This window comes from Prionailurus bengalensis, chromosome C2 (assembly GCF_016509475.1).
Source record: "Prionailurus bengalensis isolate Pbe53 chromosome C2, Fcat_Pben_1.1_paternal_pri, whole genome shotgun sequence".
NCBI classification, from domain to species: Eukaryota; Metazoa; Chordata; class Mammalia; order Carnivora; family Felidae; genus Prionailurus; species Prionailurus bengalensis.
Window position 1 is genome coordinate 2,484,258 of NC_057350.1, and position 13,220 is coordinate 2,497,477.

General features: G+C 62.5%; 1 protein-coding gene across 3 annotated transcripts in view; it reads right to left on the minus strand.

Annotated features, from left to right (window-relative positions):
- The window catches only part of AGPAT3 (1-acylglycerol-3-phosphate O-acyltransferase 3), an 84,550-nt gene that overhangs the window by 33,938 nt on the left and 37,392 nt on the right, over window positions 1–13,220 (minus strand). The window contains exon 1 of one of the 3 annotated variants that reach the window (XM_043593475.1): window positions 5,029–5,338. The exons of the other annotated variants lie outside the window; for them this stretch is intronic. The gene's annotated coding sequence lies outside the window, so the exon portion shown is untranslated. Of the gene's footprint in view, window positions 1–5,028; window positions 5,339–13,220 lie in introns of those variants that run through there. 3 annotated transcript variants of the gene reach the window in all.

A 13,220-nucleotide genomic window follows, 5' to 3' on the forward strand; every position in this document is an offset into this window, starting at 1 on the left:
CGAAGCAATTAACATTTTCAAGTAACAAAAAAAAAAAAAAAAAAACCCTGCCAGGAAACTGTGGTGCAGACAGAGATCGCACTAACACGGGCGTGGGTTTCTACGGTTGGCTTCACGAGCGACTTCCTCCTCCAAGCAGCACAGACTTAATGACGGGATTCTCGTGCCTTCTCTGTGGCATCGGCGGGAGCTAATTCATTAAAAGTTTTGTTGTGAATGCTGTTTCTGGACTTTCAATATTTGAAATCGACCTACAAAAGAAGCGTGGAGAACTCCATTATAATGACCGCAGATACGAATGTCGTGAACCCAAGTTGTTTTACACAGAGCAGGTCAGGAGGGCTTTGTTCCAGTTGATTCAACACAAAGTGAAAGTTCAAGTATACTGAAGTATTAGGGGAAGAGCAAAATAACTAAAAATAATACTAACCCAGCAAACTCGGGGGCAGTGAGGAGTGACAGGTGTCTGTCACACTCGCAGAGAAGCAAAAGTCCAGAGCCGCGCCTGGCACGCGGTGGATGGACACTTGGTGAATATCGGCAAGAGAACTGGGTGGGTTAGTAAGTCACGGAACGGAGCATCAGCAAACGGTCGGGAGTCAGCGGCCGGACGGCTTTGGAGCCACGACCCTGAGAACCAGAGTGAGGAAGGGACGGGTGGGAGCTCACTTTCCTTTAAACCGGGCAGGCTGCCAACTCAGAGAAATGCAAATATAAAGCGATTTAAGGTCTGGGTTAATGCTGATCGCGAAATGGCACCTTTAAAGGTGAAAAGAGTCGTCGTGTAACTCGGTCAAGGGAAAATGACCTGCAGGTCTCAGCTCAGCGGACACGTTGGAGGGGCCCCCACGCCCACCGTGGGTTTCTCCACCGAGGAACGGGGGCAGGTGTGCACTGGGCCCAGGGCTCGGCCAACGGTTCTTGTCCCATGTCTGCGGCCTCAGCGCGTGACGTGATCGTTCTGAATTTCGGTTTCTGATTTGAAAGTGAGGGTAAGAGGACCTTTACTACCAGAACCACGGGCTGGCTCCAAGGATGAAATAAGGGCAGGTAGGAGTGTCCCTGAAAACTCGTCAGGGTTTCATAAACACACCGGGTTCCGAAAGAGCCTTCGTGAAAGTGCCGCTTTCCGTACCAGTGACAGATATTTAAATCATCGCGAGCATTGGTAAAACTCCGTAACTGAGACACTGACGCCAGGAACCGACCCGCTACGAGAGGGCCTCACGGTCACATTCGTTGGGGAAACTGCACGGCGCACCCCACGCTGAGGAGGCCTGATGCACACCCAGGAGAGCCACGCCGGAGCCGCGGTCTGACCCGACGCTTTGTCAGTGAGGCTCTGAAGCTTCTGTGATTCGGACCCGCTTTCCCTCAGGCAGCCGACATCAGTGTGATTTTAATTCTTTCTAAATTCGTTCTTTTTTAAGTTTATTTATTTTGAGAGCAACAAAGACAGTGTGAGTGGGGAAGGGCAGAGAGAGAGGGGGAGAGACAGAGAGAGAGAGAGAGAGAGAGAGAGAGAGAGAGAATCCCAAGCAGGCTCCACACTGTCAGGGCAGAGCCCCACGTGGGGCCCAAACCCACAAACTGGGACATGACCTGAGCCGAAATCAAGAATCAGACGCTTAACAGACTGAGCCACCCAGGTGCCCCTAATTCTTTTTTTTTAAGGTTTATTTATTTATTTTGAGAGGGGGGGCGGGAGGAAAGAGAGAGAAAGAAAGAGAGAGAGAAAGAGAGAGAGAGGGAGAGAGAAAATCCCAAGCAAGCTCCAAGCTGTCATCGAGTCAGAGCTCGATGTGGGGCTCAATCTCATGAACCGTGAGATCATGACCTGAGCTGAGATCAAGAGTCGTATGCTCAACTGACTGACCACCCGGGCACCCCGAGATTTTGATTCTTTACACACACACACACACACACACACACACCTTAAAGGCCATGGTAGACATCTCTATCGGACATGGTTGTAAGTCACTAACTTTTAAAAGTAGCTACTGTTGTAACTTCAAGTAAGGGCTTTGGTGCCAGTTTGTCTTTCCAGAAAGAGCCCAGAGAACCCGGAGCCATACTTCGGCTGTGATGACGGGGAAACTTATCAACAAAGCAGCGTGGGGGAACCGCTGACCGGGGCGCTGCCTACGCCGACCGACGAGCTTGCAGGGACGGGACCCGCGGGGGTGTGCAGGCAGCGCTGGAAGTGAGGGCGCCCCAGGCCTCCCCTAAACGTCTCTGTCCCTCGTAAAGATGTAAAACATCCTTCCCCTGTGCAGCTGGTTCTTCGCGGCAGGAATCTGCGCTCCTTAAAATGAGGAAGATCCCTAAACCAACATACGAAATGCCACTTAGGCCAGTGAACTTGTTAAATATTTGAGATACAGAGGGAGGGGGGCCCAGCTCTTCCTAAGGTCTCCTCAGAGGGCACGAGGTCAGCCACGGCCCCCAGGTCGCGCCGGGTGACGGGCGGGGAGGTGGGGCTCCGGCCCTGATGTCATTCAACAATTTAAAGAAGCACAGACGAGGTCCGTGTGCGTTGCACGGTGAGCGTGACGTCTGAAAGGGGGTACGTGCCGGCGACGTTGCCGAAGAGAAGTAACGGTGGGCGACCGGAGGCGGTGAGTGTGCGCTTGGGGGAGCCCACGCCTCCCTGTGTCTGTCTCACAGGTGGGTCCTGGGGGTCTTACACCCAGAAGCGAACCCAGGCTTTCTCAGAGAAGCACGGTCGCCTCCCTGGCTGCTGTGCCCCGACGTCACTCTGCTGACAGACCTGCAGGGGGGAGGACGGGGGACGCTTCCGAAAGCGGCGCTCCGGCACGGGGCCGGGGCCACGCTCTGGCCGCGTCCGGCCCTCTTGCTAGCGATGGGCTCACCTCCGGGCACATGGAGAAGCCCACCATGGAGACAGCTGTCGCCGGCAAGAGGGCAGCGGACGAGAAGGTGTCTCTCCTGGATGCCGTGACGTCTGCAGAGGACAGCCGGGCCACACGGCAGAGCCTCGGAAGGAAGTGGGTCTCTGATGGCATCTTGGAGCCCAGAGTTCTGTTCCCTGACCGTGAGCTTCTCCTGGAAGTGCTCGCAAATTCGCACGGCCGGAGGCATCTTGACCAGAACAGAGCACTCCTCTCCAGCACCTTCCGGGGAGGGGCTCCCCCTCGGTGCCGGTCACAGCGCCCCAGAAGCCCAGGCTGGCTGAGCGCACGCCAGTCTGGGCGGGACTCCGGGCCCGGGGAGACAGGCGGCCGAAAAGGCAGCACCTAAGCCCAGCACAAACTGGGGAGGAGACCGTTCTGTAGACCCAGGGCAAGACAACCTCCATGTTTTCTCCCAGTTCTGAGCGTGGGGGACAAGGACGGGGACGGGGGCGGGGGGACGGGGGCACAGCTGGGGCTGCTCGGCTCTGCCAGCCAGATCACAAGAAGCTGCAAAAACATTCTTCCGTCTGGGTTTCTGTCCACGTGTGGATGGAGCGACGACTGGGCGGCTGGGGCAAGTGTCAGGACCGAGGGGACCCGGGGAGCCCGTGCCCTCGCCAGCACACCGCAGCTGGCCAGCCTTCAGAGCCACACGAGCTGCCTCTCCTCTCCTGGCCTCCGCACGCCATCGATTACCAGGACAGGGGTGGGGGGGAGGGGGGCACCTTTGCTGCGACACGCCCCTGGGCTGGTGGACCCCTCCCCTGGCCAAGAGCATCTGGAAGTTTATCATGAAAGTAACTGATCTCTCGTCCCCTGGGGGCCCCAGCGAGGTCTGGGGAACCACCTGGCCAAGACCCGGAACTCCTTCAATAGGGGACAAAAGTCCCTCCTTCCCTCACCTGGGCCAATTCTTCCCCCGACTCACGCCTGTTACCTTTCTGTGGTCCCGTGTAACTCTTTGTAAATTCTATCAATCGTTTTCACGTAAATGCAAATAACTCCCGGGCAAAAATTCATTCTGCACAGTAAGTGATACAGAGTTGCAGAGGAAGGGGCTCCCAGCTCCCAGCTCCCAGCGGGCAAGAAAGGGCCTTCGCGTCCTGGACGGCAGGGCAGGGGCCGCGCAGGCACAGAGCCCCCGAACACACCGTGTGCAGCGCCCTCCGCATCGTCAGAACAGAAGTGATAATCGGATCAACAGAAGCGAAAGCCTCGGGCAAACAGAATTCCCAGCCAGACCGTGTGCTGAAGAAAACAAAACTAATCTGGGTCAGAACCTTCACAAGAGCCAACGTCTCAATGTCTCTTCACCGGAAATTACCCCATTTTCTGGCCCTAAAAAATGAAGTCAGCCACAGACCTGGAGTTTCGGGTCTCCCCACGGCCACCTTGACCACATCCAGCACCGGGCGGGGGCCGGCTCCACCCGATGGCTCCCATCCCTGTGCCCCGGCTACAGACGGTCACGTGCAGACAGGGCACACGGTTTCCCATTCTACAGATGGAAACAGGTGGCCTGGAGCACACGCGCCCCATTCACCATCGCGGCCTGGGGTGGGGTCGGGCTGGACCCGAGTCTCGGGAACCCCAGGCCGGGGGGTCAGCACCACCTCTCGGACTCCCCACCTCCCAGCAAGAACCAGTACGCGCGCGGGTCACGACAGCGAGAAACGGCTGCGAGTGACTCACCGCAAAGCAGCTCAGCCTGCCTGGGTACAGCGGGGTGGCCTCTCCGTGATGGAAACTACCACTTTCTACTTCATCGACGGACCACCCCGCGAGCCCCCCACGCCCACCGCGGGGTAAGAGGTCGGGGAGCACCAGGAAGCTGACGGAGCTGCTCCTGGCGCCAGGCGCCCGGCCCCGGAACCTCCTCCAGGAACGTCCCAGAACGTCCCAGAGACACGTTCGCAGTGGGGCGAGGTGGGATCTCCCTGGGCCGAGCCCCGACACAACCGGCAGGACTGACACTGACTTCCCTGCCGACCACGAGGGCCCCTTCCCAAGCGGGAAGTTTGTGGCACACGGAGAACAGGAGGGGAAGCGGAAGAAAAGCGAGGCCCGGGGCCCCTGCGCAGGGACGGCCCAGAGCCCGCCAGGCCGTACTCACCAGTAGAAGTAATAGGCCAGGGCCACGGCGACCAGGGCCGTGCACACGCCCGAGAAAAGGCAGGCTGAGTAGCTGGACAGCATCTTCGGACCCCTGGAAGCCTGTGCCCGTGAAAGTCCGACAGCAGGAGACCAGCGGCCTGAGCAGCGTCAGCCCCTGGCCGGCGGATAAGGAAGAGGGATTACGTCCAGACTATGGCGCCCGTGTCCGACGGGCCGGGGCCACCAGGACCATCTGCTCAGCCCCAAGGGGAACACACACTTCCAGGCGCCGCCTTCCCCCCCGCCCCAGGCCCCTGCAGGCCTCACAGAGCAGCCCAGACGAAAACAGGACTCCCTAAATGCCAGCCTCCCCCCACCTGCTGCAGGGGCCCACGGGGCCACTAATCCAATAAGCAGCTTTGCCGGGAGCCACCAGGAGCTGCTGGTGTCATGGGGCTGGGCCGGGACGCAGGTCAGCGGCCCACAAGCACACACCATCTCTCCCCCACCTCTCCGAAGCCACAATGGCACGACCCCAACACAGCGCGGCCTGGGGCGGGGCCGTGGGGTCAGCTAGTGACGGGGAGCCCGTGCTTGGGCCACCAGGTGATGGACAGACGTCCTGTACTCGGGGCCGGGTCCCAGCCCACAGCTACCGACAGACGAGGGTTCCTGGGGGGAAAGCCACACGTCTTTCTCTTGGGGAGTCTGTGCTGGAGGAACTGAGGGAAGGTGGGGGCGTGTGTGCGCCTCTCCCCCGTCTCCCTGAGACTTGGGATCTGTGACGGGGCTGAGGCGAGCTCAGGTGGCCCAAGGACAGAAGCATCACCCCACAAAACCCGCTCCCGGTGAAGAAGGCCTCAGCAGACACCTGAGGAAGCGGGGTGGGGGTGGGGTGGGGGGTATTTGATCATGAGGGCGTCTTGAGGATTCTTCTGGCCGGGGAACCTTCCTCGGGGCTAGGGCGCGGTCCCAGGGGGAAGTGAAGTCACCACTGTCACTCTCCGACACGGGAGACTGGGCCAGCGCTCCCACCCTGCACCTCCCCCGCCCCCCCACCCCCACCCCGGGCACCACAGTGAGTCTGCAGCACAGGAACTCCTGTGGGACCCTGAGGCGGCAGGTTCTGGGGCTTCTGGACGGGTCACTGCAAGGCTCCTTCTAGAAGCATCTGTCATCTAGCTTCTGGCCTGACACGTCTCAGGAGAGAAGGCGGGTCACTACCCTGCACTCTGTCCACTGGAAGGGGCTTCAGAGGATTGTCCTGAGCACCGTCTTGCTGGCTAAGGCTTTTCCAAGTCCTTAATCCCGGGTGCTGGCGGCCTTGGCGGACTGGCTCTAACGTAGCCGTGCCCGTCCTCCCGGGACGGCGGGGCCCTGGAGGTGCCGCTCCCTGCCAGGCGCCCGGACCGCCGCCTCTCCAATGGGTCACGAAAAGAAAGCCCTCCTCTCCCAGAGTGCCGTTCAGGACGTGAGTCCGCAGAACCAGCCCGTGGGGGACCTCGGTGTGTGACGCGTGAGGACACGGGCCTGGGGGGCCGTGAGGCTCACCCCCCAGCCAAGGTCTCCGTGCAGGGCGGCAGGTGGCCCTGACTCGTCCCGTGAGGACCTTGTGAGGCCGGACGGGCCCTGCCCTCCTTGGGAAAGGCTTCCGTTGGGCGCTCCGGCCTGACCTCCGGGGCGTGGCCGCGATGACTCGTCTTGAGTGGAAAGTGGGTCACAGACCCCTCCCGGCTGCCCCCGCAGCCCCCCAGACACACCTCCCAAACTCCAGCCCCTGAGACCGGGGCCGCGCCGTCCAGGCCCGGCAGCTGCCCCCCAGCCCCCCTCCCCGCACCCTCTCCCCACCCTCACCCCCGCCACCGCCCTCCCTCGAGGCTCTCGTTCTCCACACCTCCTCGTTAGGTTGAGGAGAACAAAGCTAATTTGAACGTATTGCACAAGAGAGCGTCACGGGGACGTAGTCTCCGGATTATTTCCCTGCGCCTGAACATTAGTGATTTCCGCCAAAAGGGTGAAAGAGCGTGTGTTGGCAGGAGTTCTTGGCGCTGAGAGCAGCCACGGGAAAAGTATCCTTTAAAACTCTGTAACACTTCCTCAGAGGAAACAGTTTCCCCCCGTGCAGTCAGTCGGCACACTCCAGTCTCCCTGCTTGACTGGTGGTGACCACACCCTTGGGACGGGGCCACACGCAACAGCAAGCACATTGTGATTGTTATCGTGTGGTCCCAGAGCAGGTTCTCTGCTACCCCCGCTGACCCTGGGGCCATCAGGGGCCCAGTGAGGAGGGGGCCGGACAGCCGGAGGGGCCCCATGGAGCCCCCGGCGACAGCCAGACGCTCCTCCGTCGGGTACCTGCTGGGCTCCGGCAAACGAGCAGCCCGCCGACTGCAGCCCAGACAGAAAGGAGACCAGAGAGCCGACCGCCGGAAAGTTTGCCAAGCGCAGCCACAGGGCGGGCAAGTGGCGGGCAAGCCGGGGCGCACCGAGGGCAGTGCCTCTCTCCATCCTCCGGGACGGACCCACGATCCCCCCATCCCTGCAGGGGAGGGGCGGGGGGGGGGTTGCGGCACAGCCAGCCCTGGGCTCCCCGCTCCCCGTCAGCCTCCCCGTCCTGTTCTCTGTGCTCACCGCCAGCAGAGCTCTGGCCGTCCCCGGCCCACCCTGACCCCACACAGAAACCGGGAGCCCCTGCCACCAGCTCCTGCAGTCCTGGCCCTCAGGGGGGACCCCACGTGGAACCTGCCGGAATCGGGTGCTTGCTAACAGTGTCGTGCGAGAGAGGCCACACAGGGCACGCCCAGACACGCTGCTGAGGGGCCACGGGGGGTCCTGCCCACGTGCATGAAGCCACACCCACATACACGCCGAGGCCACACCAAGCGACAGATGCTACCGCAGACCAACCATGCGGCGATCCCGGCGGCTCTGCCCTCGGCACGACTGCAGCTCTGAGTCCCTCTGCCCCAAATCACCAAAGAGCTGGCAGCCTGGGGTCCGAAACACGGCCCTCTGAGCGCCCCGCTGCCCCCAGCGTGGCCAGTTCCACCCCAGGCCCCCAGGAGTGAATCCGGCCACTCCCAGGGGCGGGACGGCACATCCTGGCGCTTGTCCTGATGTGTCCACGCCTCGACGCGAGCTAAATCACGGCTGATCACTATTTCCCACGCGTCACCAAAGACACTGGTGATCCTCAGGCCGTGCTGCCTCCACACCCAGTAGAGCAGCCACAACGTGCAGCTTCCGGAAGGAAAGATGCTGGGGACCAAGCACTGTGCTGCGGGCCCTGCCTCACAGACACGCTGGCCCCGGCAGTGAGACCACCCCCCCCCCCCATACACCGTCGTCCGCGTGTTAGGTTAACGAGGTGCTCGGGGAATGCACCACCTCACCGGCCTGTCTTCCAGATCTCGCCCGGCCTCAGACCCGGGAAGAAGCCTCTGGATGCCGGTTACACAGCACTCTAGAGCAACAGGGAGAGAAGCTGCCGGAGGCCCTCACTTAAGACTCCCCACAAGGCCTCACCGGGCCCCCTCCTGCTGGCAGAGTCGCGACCCCGACCTCGTTCTCATGCCCGGGGCGTCGTCCTTCCCGCTGACCGCTTGGGCACGGGCTCCCGCCGCTTTCCGCAGCCCTTCTTCGGAAAGGCTCCGAGTTCCTTGAGCTTTCTCTGTTGGTCCCGGCACGACGCAGGAGGAGGCCGCGCTGTGGCCCCAGCACCAGCCAGCCAAGTGCCCTCCAGTCCCTCGCAGGACACGACCGACGGATGCCAGCTGCTCCACAGGGACCTGGCCGCGGGCGCCTGGGGGAGGCCGGCGGTGCCGTGTTCAACCTGGTCTGCCTCCCGCAGCTTTAAATACACGAACAAGTCGGTGTGTGTGGGGGGGGAGCAAACATCAAGGCCCACTCGTGACAAGCCTCTTTGCTTCGACTCACCCTGGGGTCAAGGAGCCGGCAGGGGCGCTTCCAGGAGTGAGGCTGGTGCTCCCCGGGAGGCTGACAGTGTCCTTCCAATCCACACCGGGACGCGTGGGGAGCACGGGTTACCATGCAAACCAAACACAGGTAAACAGCCCGAGGTGTGCACACAGGGAAGCCAGCGGCCAAATCTCAAGTGCTTTGAAGCACATTCGGAAACTCTTGTGCCAGACGCTGCGCCGCTTGTGGTCACCGCGCGGTGTGGACACAGGCGGGTCGGGGTGACCACGCACGGGGGCGTCCGGCAGCAGGTGTCCTGGGGCAGCGCCTCACTCTTGGGGAGCGCCTCGCTTGTGAAGGGCGGGCCTGGAGGGGACCAGCAGGTCTGAGACACGGGGGTCGCCCTGCTCAGCCTCCCGGGGACCCGTGACCCGGCTCGCTGGCCCTGGGCCACCTCGGGCCCACTTGGGACTGGCTGCCAGGCTGTGCTCATAACTGCAGCCTCTGAGATGCGGCTACAGGCCAGGGGCGGGTGACGGGAGGAGAGATGTGCACACGGCACTGAGGCGCCTGCCGGGACAAGGGGTCTGGTCAACAGGCAACAACACCCCGGCTGGCACAAGGGAGCGGCTGGCCCGGCGTCCCCTCCGCACACCGCGGACACGGGCGTCAGCGCACAGAACTGGGAAGCGCCCGCGCGGCGAGTGCCCAGGGGCTCCGTCTGTGTGCCCGACGTGCCAGCTTGGTCTCTCTGACGCGCGGCGAGCACGGGAGCCGGTTTGCAGAGCCCCGCTGTTCCAGGCGATGGTGGCGGTAAGGACAGGGTTGCATCGAAGGCACCTATTGTTCCCAGGGGTAGAATAGCCGTTGGGGGCGTGGGGTGGGGGGAGGCTCAAAGGGGACGAGAGAAGCTGGGCTGGACCCCGGCCTCCTACCTCTGTAGGCCAGGCCGAGGGCCCAGGGGGAAGGGCCCCAGGCTGCTCTGCTGGGTGGCAGGAAGGCTGGTCTCCTGAGCTGGCTCCTGGGTGTCCTTCCTGTTTCCCCACGCGTATTCCAGAGAGGTGTGCTTTCCTGCTGTCCCATGTCCCTCTCAGGAGCACGGAGTCGGGGGAGGGGGGGGGAGGTGGCCGGAGCACCCGCGAGCACCCGGGTCTGAGCCCCCGACCCTCCCTGCCCCTCCCTGCAGAGGGCTTGACTCTCTCCTCAGGGAAACTGCCACGCCCAGCTGCCCAGAGCAGGAGCCCGAGTTCCGGAACTGCAGTCGAGATGCTCTAACGCCAGCTGGAGCTCACAGTCCCGTGCAGGGTGACAGCTGTCTATAACTGTCACTGTCACGGGGCATCCCGATGTCCCCGTGTCCGTCTGCTCGTTCAGTCTTCGTGGCACCCTCAGGAGGTGAGCTCTCATGAGAGTCATTTCACAGATGAGGAAACTGAGGTACAGAAACGCTAAGCCACCTGCCCAGAGTCACGCGGCGAGCACGTAGCAGCATCAGGATTCTAACGCAGGCCCAGTACCCGTCAAAGCACCGCTTCCACGAGCAGGAACTGTGTCGTCAACAACCGAGACGCCAAGCCAACCGGAAACGCCCATTCTCCCATCGCACCCACCGAAAGGCCGGTCTCCCCCATGGCTGAGAACACGGGCTCGAGGCAGGAGCGGCGCCCGCCACGGCTCACGACGAGGGCAGCGGAGGGCCCCGCAGGGAGACCGGCGGCGGGAGGGGCGCTCCCTGGAGGGATTCTACAGCCAGGCCTGCAAATAAGACGTGTGAAGTCACAACACCCCCGCTCTGGAGCCCTAACGAGATTCTGTAAGTTGGCGGGGGGTAGGATATTCTTGCTATAAAATGTGAAACCAGGCAGAGGCAGGGCGTGAAAGGGAGGTCAGCCTTCGTCCCACGCCAGGCCCGGGGCCGACGGCTGGTCTCCTGATGTCTGTACTTTCCCAACTCTGGCTCGACACTTGACACAGTGGCCCCACCCCGGTTTTCCCGCCCGGCGCCACCTGCTAGGGACTGAGGGTTTGCGCCCCGGCAAGCGCACGGGCTGGAACCTGACCACCGAGGTGACGGCACAGGGAGGTGGGGCCTTCGGGCCTCGTGATCAGGTCACGAGAGGGGAGCCCCCGTGGTGGGGTCAGTGCCCTTCTCAAAGAGACCCCAAGAGCTCCCCTGCCCCTCCCCCACACGAAGATCAGAGAAGCTGCCGGCTGTGAAGCAGGAAGGGGCCTCCCCAGACACGGAACCTGCCGGCACCTTGATCTTGGACTCCTCGCTTTCGGAAGCGTGAGAAACTAATGTCTGTGGCTCACAAGCCACCTGGGCTGCCGGATTCTATTCAAGCGGCCTCCAGCGGAAGGTACCGCCGGCTGAGTGGCAGGTGACGGCAGGGACGATGGTGTGACAGCCGGCACGAGGCAGGGACTCACGGCTGCCCAGGTCCCCAGCTGCAGGGGTTCTCAGAGACCCCGCTGGGCACCCCACCTCCCGCAGCCCCCGCAAGTGCCCCTGTGGCCCTTCCCTGTTCCAGCTGCCCGGGCCTCGGATGTCGGGTTGCAGCAGGGAACCGGGGAAAGAAGTCAAATTTATTCTGGAAGATGAGTTGATTTTTGTAAGTCTTAGGAGAGACGGTATCTTCAAAAGAGATTATTCTCACGGCCCTGCCTGGTCTGCTGAGCCCGGCAGCACCCAGCACCTTGTCCGTGTGCCACGCGTCTGGACCGACACAAACCATGCCCACAAATCCCGCTGGACCCGAACAGACCAGCTGTGAGCACGGAGACTGGCAGTCTCGCCCGACGCCACGCTCGACCGCGGCCACCCCTCCTGTGCCACCCTTGGGCTCTTTGTCGGGAGCAGCCGCTGGAGGCGGCTCACCTCTGCCACCTTCCCAGGACGCCAGGTGACCAGGGACCTTCTCTCAAGCACATTCCTGCCTGCCTTCGCTCAAAAGATGTCTTTGCACCCACTGTAAACGCCCCACAGGCAGCTGACTCACCCCTATCTCTGGGGCCAAAATGCAAAGCCTCCAGCCCCCTCTGCAGACTTCTGATTGTGGGTGTCCCCGGCCCGCCCTGCTGCCTGCTGGTCTGAGGGACCGGCCATGGCACCCGTGTGGGTGGACGCGCATCCTCGGACACCCGGGGGCTGGCATCTGGCCCTCCTGTCACCTCCCAGGGCTGCCGTTCACCACCACCCTCTGAGCCTCCCCCAGCGTGTGCTGGGGGCCGCGGCTGCCCCCGCCGGCAGGAACGCCCGCCCGGTCTGACTCTGGGGGTTGGGATCAAGAAGCATTGGGACACTGAAGCATTGGGACATTCTGCAGAATGTTGGTGACAAACTGGCTTTTCACCTCATCTCCTGGCATTGAATTCAGCTCCCCACCCCCACCCCCTCCCCCCAGACAGCGTCGCCAGCTCACAGCCCGGGCTGCGTCCAGGTCCCGTCTTGTCTTAGCAGGTGAGCATCCGAAGCAGCCACGCCCTCACAGGGTCCCTCCAAAGTGCTTCCCCAAAGGAGCTTCATCTGGAGGGAAGCCCAGCTCCAGCTGCAGGCCGCCCCGCCTTCTCTCGTCACCCTGACCGGGAGCCTTCTCTGCCTGCGTGCAGCTGCACCCGTCTGGCCGTCCGAGGCCCTCGCTCTAGACCAGGGACAAAAGACTTGAGGCCCTCGCTGTGTTGTGATGTCGGGAACGCGCAGCTCAGACAGAGGGCCAGCGACGGCCAGGCTCGTCCCACAAGGTCGAGGGGCTGTGTCCTTCCTGCCCGCTCGGTTCCTCTCCTCAGCAGGACACCCCGCGCCAGCCCCGGGTTCCCAGCACAAGCCGGCCGCACGCGTCTCCGTCTACCGCGGGGCACTTCCCTCCCTGGGGTGTGTCCTTCAGTGCCATTCCTGGGTGGGGCAGCCACCTTGGTCTGAGCTCATCTGTTGCTGGTGGGGGGGAGTGGGGGGGGGCATGTGCTCTCACATTACCTGCCGCAGCAGAGCCTCTGGGTGGCCCGTGTCTTCACCGACGGGCCCCACGTGCTTCTGGCAGGCAGCAGAAACCCTTCCCGTGGCCCCCTGCCCCAGGAGAGCCCGGCCCAGGCACACCCCCGCCGTCTCCCCGCCTGCAGTGACAAGTTCAGGGACAGCTGGCTCTTTGGGCCCAGACTCACTCCGGGGAGCTGCCCCTGTAGCTGCACAGACTCACTAAACCGTGCAGAGCTACGCAGATATCTGTGCAAAACAGGGAAGGAGAGGCCGTCATTCCTGTTAGCGTCGGGCTGAGTCCTCCGCCAACGTTGTAAAGA